Source organism: Camelus dromedarius, chromosome 5 (assembly GCF_036321535.1).
Source record: "Camelus dromedarius isolate mCamDro1 chromosome 5, mCamDro1.pat, whole genome shotgun sequence".
Taxonomy (NCBI): Eukaryota; Metazoa; Chordata; class Mammalia; order Artiodactyla; family Camelidae; genus Camelus; species Camelus dromedarius.
The window spans coordinates 52,499,583-52,511,597 of record NC_087440.1 but is presented as its reverse complement, the minus strand read 5'-3'; the positions used below and the strand labels follow the sequence as shown (position 1 = coordinate 52,511,597).

Below are 12,015 nucleotides of genomic sequence, written 5' to 3'. Positions count from 1 at the left end.
ACATACATTATGTAATTATCTCCTGACAATTTTGTGAAGTAGGTATTGTCATTATTTCCCAATTTAGAGATAAGAAAACAGAGGCATAGAAAGTTTAAGCAACCTAAGACATTCTGATTCCAAATCGATGTTCTTTAGCTACTATGCTCTCCTGTGTATTAAGCCTTTGAATATTGTTTTCCTACACTATAATACTTAAGGATTATTTTAAGACTTACAATAAAAAACATGATTTTTTAGCTTAGAGATTTTCACCCTTCTTAAATTTTTTATTAGTTTAATTAGAAGAAAATCTGGGGACTGTTCAATATCAAAGTATTTTGGGGAAAACCTTTCCTTTGGGGAAAAAAAACTGTTAGTGAAATTACTATAATGCCTATGTACAGAGTGGAGAGTATAGCTTAGTGGCAGAGTGCGTGCTTAGCATGCACAAGGTCCTGGGTTCAATCCCCACTACCTCCATTTTAAAAAGTAAGTAAATAAAAATTAGAAATAAACAAATAAACCTAATTACCTCCCCTGCCAAATGCCTACATACAGTAACATTCTCAAAACACAACCATCATTCATGAAGTTTTAAAATAAATGGCAAAGGATCAAATTCAATTCTCCAAGGAAAGACTCTAAAATGACAGTTAATTTTTTTCCTGTTTAAGTTTTTCACAATCTTTCTCATATGGTTTTGTACAGATCAGATAAATACCCTTCTTAAAAAGAGCTATGTTGGCAAAGGGTAGAAATTAACTTTTACATTCCTGTTCAAAAATGTAAATATAAGAGTAGGAAGCACTCAATCAGTTATTACAGAAAAGGCATTCCTACCATGAGTACTTCATCTCTTATGATGAGAATGCACAAAAATACACCCAGAGGCAAGCAGTCAAAACACTGTAATGACAGCACCTCCACAGCAATTTCCCCTTTTCACTATTCCTGCCTCACAAACGTAGCCTTCAAAATCAAATACCAGAATGGAAAGTAGGAACCACAAAGAAAATGCCCCATTAATGGAACTGCATCTGCCTCTGGAGTTGGAAAGTGAAATCCTATTTTCAAAACAACTCATAATCAGAAATTTCAGAGATTAGTTTTTCTTCTCTTCTGGTGCTGTAATCAACAAAATGCATACCTCTCTAGAGAAAACCAGACTTTCATCTGTCTGACAGACACCATACACAGAACCTTGGCCTTTCTTGCTCATGTCTTGGTCCAGGGTGGATTTTATTTAGATCAAATTGATTTAAATGACCAGTCAGGAAGACTCAATTTAATTAATTAATTAATTCATATTTCTATATTTATTTTAACAATGCAGAAATGCAGGGCTGGTTGCCTAAATTAAATGCCATCCTTATTGCTTTATGGCCCTGATGTAATTTCTTTTGAGATCACTTGTCACAAAGGTTATCCTTTGCTTAGACTAGCTGCAGCCATTTTGTATTTTCTTCCAGGATTCTTTCTTCAGTCTACCTAGGTCATCACCAGCAACAAAAACAAGTTTTCTGTTTGTGTATCTATGTGTGTGTTTGCTTTTCTCAAAAGGGAATGCCTGAAAATACTGTTCAACAGAAGTTGTGTGATCTTGGTAAGTTTTTTAACACTTCTGAGTCTTCTGATAGCTCCACATGTAAGACGGAAATAATAATAGTGGCAGATTCTATTGATGGCCCACTCGATAACCATTAACCCTTTCTTCCTTGCTAATAGAAGCCAGACCTTTACTTCTGGGGTCTGGTGACCATGTTCTTCAGAGAGGCAGGGCTGTGCCATGACCTCACAAGGAAACTTAAATTAGCCAATCCCAGCGGCATTGTCTGCCTGGCCACTAATAGGTAAGGCATCTGAGTTGTGAAGGTGAATTCTGCTGGGGGTGGCTTTTCTGTAACCTTAAAGAGAGGTATATGAGAATAAATGAACCACTTCACTGTACCTCTAGATACTGAAATCAGCCTCTAATTCTGAAATTACAGGAAGGGGAGCTGGCCTAAGAGGCTAAACCAACCTGCTCAGGATGTCAGAATAGGCAGAGAAAGAATTCAGGTTGCTAAGAATACTGTTCAGTTCTGAGTAACTCTGGACTTACCCTCCTTTCAGGAGGTCTTGAATAAATTTCCTACTGTTTAAGCCATTTTGGTACGATATTCTTTTACCAGCAGCCAAAAGCACCCTGATGGAAAAATAGTTCTCATCTCATAGGATTATTTTTTAAAAAAACAGTGAAAAACAGTGATGTGTATAAAGTATCCAGCACACAGCAGCATGAACAGAACGCTCAACAAATACCTAGTTCTCAACTTGATCCTTGAGACCTGCTGATCTTCACTCATCCAAATATGAACTTGATACTAATGTAGCTTGGATCACTCTTCTGTGAGGTTTCCCCTGGTTCCCCCAAACAGAATTAAGGGCAGAATTTAAGGGCTTTCTCTACTTTATTCATCTAAGACATCATACCAAGTACCTAAGGTTATTTTAAACAATAAGATTGGTGTTTAATTCAGACAACAATCCCTGTAGTATGGGCTGCAGTGTAGAAAAATATAATCAAACAGAGTATTGACTGTGTATTTACACATTTTGATAGAAATTAAAACCCAATCCAGACCAAGGACTCAACAGCAGCAAAGGATTCTGCATTGGTAGTCTAGTTAGTTTAACTGAAAATCTGCCTTCTGTAGAGAAAAGAGATTTTATAGATTCTTGTGCAGGTGTGTGAGAAAGGCCACATTTCCTCTGGAATGCCACCTCACCCTTATTTCACAGAGCTACCTGCACTCTCTCCCTCGAGCTGAGGAACCCTCTCCTTGCAGTTCGTCACATGGCTAACTCCCCACCATAATATAGGTCTCAATTCAAATGTCATCTCCTCAGACAGACCTTCAGGGATGACCCAACAAAAGTAAAATCCTTGCTCCCAAACCAGCATGCACACAATCTCTGTCCTTCAACCTGTTTCTATTTTAACCCATCTCAGCCCTTATCACAACTCAATATTTTCTTGTACTGTAATTTTTTTCTGTCAGTGGGGTCCAATCTTGGCTGATTCTGATCTAATTAGTCTGGGTTGAGGCTGCGCCATAGGTCTTTTTTCCAAAGTACATCTCAGTGATTTCTAATGTGTAGCCAGATCTGAAAACCCTAGGTTTATGTTTACTGGGTCAGTCTCTCCAAACTCTAGAATGTCATTTCCAAGAAAACAAAGGACTGACTTGTTTTGTTCATCCGAGTGTTCCATGGCACACTGCAGATGTTAAGATTTGCACACAGACTGACTAACTATATTGTAATTTTGTCAGTATTTGTCTGCTTCCTCAGCAGTCTATGAGCCCCTACAATATCGAGCCCACTCTGCAACAAAGAATGAGTGACTCAATAAAGTTCATTAAATAAAGGAATGATCAACAAACTGCATTTGTGAACCCAAATGTTCTCACACAAAAAAACACAAATATGTGAGGTGATGAATGTGTTAGTTAACTGGCTGGGAGGAATGAATCCTTTCGTAGAATATACATATATCCAATCACCATGATGTTCACTTTAAATATCTTACAATTTTATTTGCCAGTTTTCCTCAACAAAACTGAAATTAAAATCAAACAAAAACCCAAGCTGCATTTGCATGCTATAAGGAAGACAAATATGACATTGGGTGTGGCTGCAGTCCTCAAAGAGCTTGCAAAACAAGATTAAAAAAAAGAAGATTGCCATTATCCACACTAGAATGCATTAATTGCTGTGAGGAAAGAACAAAAGATGTCAGAAGAGGTGAAGACTTGCTATTTACTGGGGAAGGAATAAACCCCCCAGGAAGGCTTTATAGAAGAGACAGCATTCGAACTGAGCCTTATAGGACAAATGGAATTTAAGTAGTCAGAGAAGAAAGATGATAAGGGTAAAGTGTGGAAGGAGAAGCAGGAAGGTTCTTCTAGGGAGAGGCAAGAACACAAACAACAAATAAGTCCATCTGGAGGTCAAGAGGGCCAGAACTGAGACACTGGCTACCAACATGGGGAAGAGTAGATGGGGTCAAGATCCATTTCCAATGACAATGCAAACGACTATGCAAGTGACTCTAACTTGTTTGGTGAAGAAGATAATGAAACTGAGTTTTCCTAATTGACGGGCAGAGAGAATGGGGTGTCATTAATACTCATGGAGTCAGGAGGAGCTGGTTTTGAATGGGAAAGGCAATGGCGAGCACTGATTTGGACACGTGAGTCTCAGTTTCAGGAGGTTGGATGTTCCAGCAAGTTTGTGGTGCTTGATGTGCAAGTTTACAGTAGGTGAGAAAGTAGTATGGAGAATCAGATTTGGAACTGACCCACACAATGACAATGACTGAAATCACAGAAAAGAATCTAAAAAAGGGAGAGGGAGATATTAAGTGACAGAAGACTCAAATCTTGAGAACATTCATATTTGGGGAGCAGAACTTGGAGTTAATGGAGAAGTTGGGAGCCTTCAGAGAGGTGTGAAGGGTGGCAGAATACGCCACCCTGAAATATGCCTCTTTGGCATAAGGATTATTTTGGGTAGGTTATTTTGGGAAGTAGCAGACACAGGACAAATTCTGAAAACAGATTAGAAGTTACCTTTTTGTAAGGGGAATTTACACTTACGAAGGAAGTCTCCATTTGTAAGGGTACCTCACTCTCTGTACCAGGAAGAGAAGAATGACGCCCTTGAGATTCTTGTCAATGGAGAGGCACCAACTTAAATCAGCATATCAAATCTTACTCTTATTTACCATGCTTCTCCTGGTAATCTCCTCATAACTTCTCCTCCTCTATTTTGTCTTCAGCTGAAGATGGTATTTCAGCCTGAATTCTAAGCCACTTCTGAGAGTTACTCACTTTTCTCTGGTATTGCCCATGTATCCATGAGGTACACAAGTTAATAAACATCTGCTTGTTTTTCTCTTATTAATTTGTCTTTTGTTACAGGGTTTCCAGAACTGAGAAGGGTGGAGGGAAAACTATTTTTCCACTCTGATAGGTAAGAAGATAGGAGAGGTTACAAAACTCAAAGGGAAGATTTGCTGGCAGCAGGTTTATTTAATTTTTAATTAATTTAAATGTGTAAACTAAGCATGTTTGGAGGCAAAGAGGATCAATAAAAAGAAGCAACCAAATATGCATGTAGGAGGGAGGTAGAATAATTGTCAGAACATAATCCCCTAGAAAGTGAAAGGAAATATACTGGGGAGTCCAAGTAGAGAGTTTACTCCTGGCTGGAAAGAAAGACTGTGCTAATTTGACCTCGGAAGGGAGAAGAAAATGTGAAGACACAAGACCTTGCAAGGTGGTAAAGAATGAGGTTGAGTAATTCTGTAATATATGGTTTCTCCAAAAAACAGAAGCTGAGGTCACCTGTAATGAACAAAGGGCATGGAGGCTTGGGTTTAACAGTTTTCATTGCAAATGCAAAGGGAATAGTAAAAAGTGAAATTTTTTTTTAAAAAAGGATTTTCAAAGAACAGCCATGGCCCTGTTGATGTTGCAAGGAATGTGGAGGAGAGCCCATCAGTCCAGTTCCCAGACCCCCCCATCAGCTTTACTGCCGGGCGCCTGGGGCAGACGATCATGGGAAGGTCAGACTCTGACAACCAGGATGGCAGGGCGACAAGGGAAGGCCAGAGAAACAGGGAGGAAGGGTCAGTGACTGGTTTTTCCAAGCCTTTCCATTAAAGGCTTGGCCGTTTACACATATTTGCCAAGATAAAGGCTAATCCTGTCTTATCTCATGCCATGGTATTCAGCGGTACCACTTCTGAGAGACATGTTATCACTAGAGTTTGAGAATTGAGCTCCCTCTTTTTTAATGTTGAATGAAGTCCTCTAAAGATTATCTGAACACTGACTCCCCTTAACTATAGCTTGTTTTAACAAAAGAGTTTTGGAGAACCACATATATCCCTAGTGCTCTTACCTAAAAAACCTGCATCTCAGTGCCACAGTGTCATCTTAACATTTGAATCAATTTGAATACAGAAACTCCGTATTTCCATAAGGTATTAAATTTAAACATCACCCTTTTCTTTTTAAACAAAATAATTTGGTCTTACAGACAATTTTTAAAGTGACAAAGTATAAAGATTTTCTCTATCCATTTGTCCTATGGTGGAGGGAAGTAAAATGGAGATTGAATTGGGAGGTAAGGTATTAATCAACTGTGCAGCTCTAGAAAGGTAACAAATTTGGGGCCTATTTTATTGTCCGCCATGGAGTGGTAGATACAGGCTCATCCCCAGGTCATTTTTAGCTCTACCATTCTACCATGTTATAGGCTGGGACTAAGTCTTGACACAGCTCTGTAATTCCCCTCTCCCACCTGGGTCTAGAAAAGTCAGTCCCTGGTGCTCTCAGTAACTATAGGATGAATAGATGTGCATATTCATTATCCAACCCCCCTGTACACACACAGAGGGTATTACAAAAAATTAACATATACTCAGGAGCTCTTCAAACCATTCAAGGTCAACATCTGCACCCACACCATAAATCTCAGACATCATTGCTGTTCAACAGAGTCCTCCCTAATCTTCTGCCCAGATCTCCTCGGCTCTATCCATACCCTGCCTCACCAGTTACCGAATCAAGAGTGAAATCTGTGGTAGAAAATGAAACACGGGATTCTATATTTTCAAAATTGAAATTTAGATTAGAATCACATTTCATTAATAGAAACTTCTCTCAGAACCTATCACTGTTGTTTTGTCCCTTTCCAAGTTAATGCTCCCCATTAAAAAGAGTTTGAAAACAAATGTTTCTCTTCCCTTTTTCTGAATTTGCTACCTATTGGGCCTTGTTTCTCATGCAGCCAATGAGCAGAGGCTAGAAGGACACTGAGGTGACAGCCCCCCACCCCGTGCCTCCTTTGTACCTGGCCCTCACCTGGCCAGCAGGGTCACCGGTCTACAATAAGGGCTTGAATTTCACTCTAAGGGTCTTGATGTCACCAATTCTCAGGATTTATGTGGATTTTCTTTCTCCTTTTGAGTTTAAAAGTCACTTTTGAAAGCAGAATTTCACTTGGGTAGGATAATACTGGTAAATACCAGGGATTAAATACAAATATCATAAACATGATCTTTCTGACACACTATGTTAAGAGATCCCATCATTTAAAAAAGTCTCCTTGAAAACAATCCAATTAAAAAAATGGGTAAAGGACTAAAACAGACATTTCTCTAGAGAAGACATACAAATGGCCAATAGGCACATGAAAAGACACGCAACTTCACGAATCCTCAGGGAAATGCAAATTGAAACCAAAAAGAGATACCAATTCACACCCACTGGGATAGTTACCATTAAAAACAAACAAACAAAGGACCCCAGGAAACAACTGGTGTTGTGAGGGTGTGAAGAAACTATAACTCTTGTGCACTGCTGTGGAAATATAAAATGGTGCAGCTGCTCTGGAAAACAGGATGGCTATTTTTCAAAAAAATTAAACAGAGTTACCATATGATACAGTGGTTACAGTTCTGGGTACCCAAAAAGAAATGAAGCAGGGACTCCAACAGATATTTGTACTCCCATGATCATAGCAGCATTATCCATAGCAGCTAAGATGTGAAAGCCACCCAAGTGTCCATCAACAGATGAATGCATAAACAAATGTAGTACATACATATAATGGATCACTATTCAGCCTAAAAAAGGAAATTCCAATATGTGCTATTACATGGAAGCATGGAACCTTGAAGACATGTTAAATTAATTAACTCTAATTAATTCAAATTTAATTAATCAATTAATTTTGAAGTGAAATAAGCCAGTCGCAAAAGGACAACTACTGTATGATTCCACTTATATGAGTAACTAGAGTAGTCAGATATATAGACAGAAGGTAGAATGGTGGTTGCCAGGGGCTGGCGGGGAGGAGGGAATGCAGAGTTAGTGTTTAATGGGAACGGAGTTTCGGTTTGAGAAGATGCAAAAGCTCTGGAGATTGATGGTGGCGATGGCTGCACAACAATGTCAATATACTTAAAGCCACAGAACACTACACTTAGAAATGGTTAAAATGGGAAATTTTATGTTATATATATTTTACTACAATTAAAAAAAAAGTCTCCTGGAACCCTTGAGGTAGTGGCAAAGATCAAGAACATGCTAACTTTTCCTGCAAGCCATGCAAGAGAAAAAAATGACATCTGAGTACTTACTACGTACCAGGCAGGCACTCACATAGCCATACACAAAAGCAAAAATTAAAAAAATTAAAAATAAAAAAAACACAAAAAAATACCCTGATTATGTACTATTAACCCCTCTATACAGCAAAGAGACCAACGTTCATAAGTTAATGTACCAGGTCAAGGAGTAAGAAGCAGCGCTAGGGTTCAAAGGCAGATTTGTCTGATTCTCAAAGCCTGTGTTCTTTTCGCTCCATGATGCTGTTTTCTTCCAACCCCAGTTGTCTTTTGAAGAGGCTTTGTGCTTTGACTCTAGAGCTTTTATACATAAAAGTTGGGCCTGCCTTGTGAAATAGGCTAAAAAAGTCAGTCAACCAAATGCATTCACTCTGTGTCTACCATGAGGCCCACAACTGGCCAAGAAATAATGGAGTCATGTTTCCATTCTGCTATTGACCGTATGGCAGGGGAAAAACACACACACACACATACAGTTAAAATTTCAGTGTTGGCTGACTCCCTCAAAAGCCACTGAATCCTCTGGAGAAAAGCAGTATGTCTTAAATATTCCATACACCAAGAGTAAGTGGAAATAGTCCCATTCTACAGGAAAGGAGCATTTTCACCTTTCTCTTAAACCTCCTACCATCATAGGTAGTGATCTGCTGTTACTCACTCATGTGTGCTTCAAGCTGGAATGAAACAATTAAGGGAATGTTTCAGGCTGTGCAGAAAACAGGCATCTCTTAGATGTTTTCTGAAAGAGAGCAGGGAGCCTCTGGACGCCCCTGTGCCTATGAGCCAAGGTTTCATTTTCTTACTCTTTTGTGAAACACACAGAGAGGAGTAAGGCAGATTGTCCACACATCCCCACACAAAGCAGGGTGTTGGCATTATCCAGTGAATCCAGACTGTAGATGAGTAAGTACCAGAGGGTGAGCCCCAGCCTCATTCACACAGCCCAGATTCCCAACTTGCCATTTCATTTCATGATAGGCAGTGTGATCATGGAGCTGCAGTTACGGGCATCCTGAATCCAAGAGCTACCTAAGAGCTCCTCTCTGAGAAGATGATCTTTACATTTTTCACGCCACAAGACAAACAGGAATTGGATTCGTGGAGTATGCGGCGTGACTTGTTTTGCCCGCAGATTTGATTAAATTCAATGGATCTGTCAGGGGAGCGCCACTGTTTCAACACCAGCAATATTTCCCCTCTTAGTCATCGTACAGGTTTGGTTTCATAAGTAAGCTCAGAAAACTAGACATTTTTTCCCTTTAGTACCCAAAGATTCTTATCTCTGAAAATGTGCTGCTACCCCATACATTTTGAGAAACCAAATTAATTTCATAGAGATAGCACTGAAAAAAAACAAAAACCAAAAAACTATCGCTCTTCAAATTGAGAATGATGATAAATGAGGAGGCATATACACTCTCCGTGCATATTTAGTGTTTAAAACATACATTTTAAGAATTTATGGGTGTCTAAATACAACCTTTTTATTATGTTTACTCTGCTAAAAGCAGTTCTTTCCTTTGAAAATGTATCACCTTTCATTCTAAAAATGCAAGACAAAATCTTTCATCAGTGATCATTTATGGCTTAACCACACTTTCTGTTGGAGACAAAAACTTAATTTTTTAAATCATGCTACGCTAGGATATTAAACTCCTTCTCCTACATATCCTGCCAAAGGAATCTCACAATCTCATTCCTAATCCGTTAGACCGGTTTACCGCACTTTTACATATCATTCACAAATATGAACAAGCCACAGCCACAGGCTCTCAGTAAGAGGACCCATTGCTTAAGAAAATCACACAATAAAAATCACGTTCTGATTTTACTATTTTGTCCATCTGTAGACTATGCAGGTAAGGAAACAACCCAGCAGCACTTTTACATGTTGTCTCTTACTGAGGCCAATAAGCACCTTGACCTAGAGACGAATAAAATCTCTATAAACATGAAATCCATATATGCATGGGTATCTGAGTCTAGACAAGTTAAACCTGCCACACTCCTCTGAGAAAGGATGCAACTTTAGGATACAGCCTATCGGCAAATAGTAGCTCTTTCTGAGATTATCCTGAAAGCAGCTGCACAGAGCAGAGGGAGGAAGACATCATTTTTAATGGTAAATACTGCCCCTCACATATGCAATTCCAGCCTTTGTTGGCAAATTCTGAGTACAAAAGGAGTTAACCATTAAAAAAAGCCAAATCAGTCATCATGCCGCAAGACTAAAGCTACCCTAGTGCACTGTGTAAGAAAGATAATGCAATTAACGTTTTCCACTCCTTCCACCCCTAAAACAGGACTGCACTGTTCAGATGATCAGCCTACAGCCTCTCAGCCCCAAATGATTTCAGCTGGGCTCTGCTTTAATTCCAGAACTATGCAAACAGCTTCTTAACATTGAGTATGTTTTCCTGATGAGTCACCGAAGCTAAGCACTAATAAGGATTATTTTTTTAAAAAACAAAGGTGTCACAAATGTGGTCATTTCAAAAGCTTTCCTAACAGAACCCCTCCTAACCATGTCCCCCAACCCCGAGCCACTGTGCCTCTCTTTCCTTCGAAATCTGCCCTTAAGACGGCAGGCGGTGGTCATTTTTCTCACTTAAAAAGGAGCAAGATGAAAAGCGTTTCCTTTACCTTGGCTCCCGAGGCTGGCCTGAGAAGAGTGTCTTTTCTCCTCCCTCCGCGCGGCTGTGTGCAGGCGAGCTCCGGCGCAGCCCGCCCCGCGCAGGCCAGCCCAGCCCAGCAGTAGTAGGAGCTGCCCACGGAGCGGCAGCCGCTGTGTGTATGTGTAGCAGCCGCGCCTGCAGCCCAGGGACTAGTCCCCACCCAGCTTTGTCTTCAGTCATCGTTCTTTTTACAGGAAGCAGCATCTCCCACTTCCTCCTCTCGCTAGCTGTGAGCTGCTTACTTCTTTCCCTCCCCTTCCATGTCAAGGCCCAGGGGAGCCCTCTCCCCTTCTGCAGGGCTGCTGACACCAGGGCTGTAAGCCCCTCTTCCCCTTGTACCAAGGTCCCTCTGGTGCTGCCTGTTCCTTCCTGCCTCTTCTCATTCCCTCACCCTCACCTCCATCCCCAATCCCCTTCCCGGCACATAGTCTGCTTTCTTATCCTGAACTTGGGTTTGCTGCTGTTGCTTTGGGGGGTTGACAGCCCCCGGCCAGGTTCTGCCCCTGAGATCCAATACCGGCCTCCATGGCTCTGCTTGATTTACTGTGGTCCCTATCAAGCCAGCGAGCTGGGAAAGCGCAGCTTCTTGCTGAAGTCTTTTTTTTCCCCCTGTGGCTAACATTCCAGACAGTTAATTTCTCCAAGGTCCTGCGACCACTGCGATCTTGCTTAATCCATGTGCTCAGAGAAGAATAGCCCTGGTACGTACTCCTGTGGGGCATAGGAGATAACCCAAGTACTACAAGGCTACCTGTGGCCTAAGAGTGAAGACATATCCCCAAAAGATGCTCAGTGGTGGGAAGGGATGAATGAGGTAGAGACTAATGCTGTATCTTTTCAGCCCAGAAGCAGAGTCCTCTTCCCCTTGCCCCATGCTAGTAGGGCTGCAAGGACCCTCATCCTCTTATCCTTTCCCTTCACTTTAGGAGGTGGCGTAGCATTAGGAGTAAGGGTACACAGACCATCCACCAGTATTTGAATCCAAGCTGTCATTTGTGACTGTATGAACTTGGGCAAATTATTTAACTTCTGTGTGATTTCCTCATGTGCAAAATGGAGGTGATGATAGTCCTAACACACAGCAGAAATCTGAGGAGTAAATGAAATGGTGCACAAAATGATAATGATCATTCCTGAAACCTAGGAAGTGTCCAATACATATCAGCTCTTGTTATT

At 40.6% G+C, this 12,015-nt stretch overlaps 1 long non-coding RNA gene across 1 annotated transcript in view; it reads right to left on the bottom strand.

Annotated features, from left to right (window-relative positions):
- GNG2 (G protein subunit gamma 2) overlaps positions 1 to 11,006 on the bottom strand; it is a 117,306-nt gene extending 106,300 nt beyond the window's left edge. The window contains exon 1 of the long non-coding RNA XR_837367.3: positions 10,808 to 11,006. This is a non-coding gene — a long non-coding RNA (G protein subunit gamma 2). The remainder of the gene's footprint in view (positions 1 to 10,807) is intronic.
- Between the last annotated feature and the right edge of the window lie 1,009 nt (positions 11,007 to 12,015).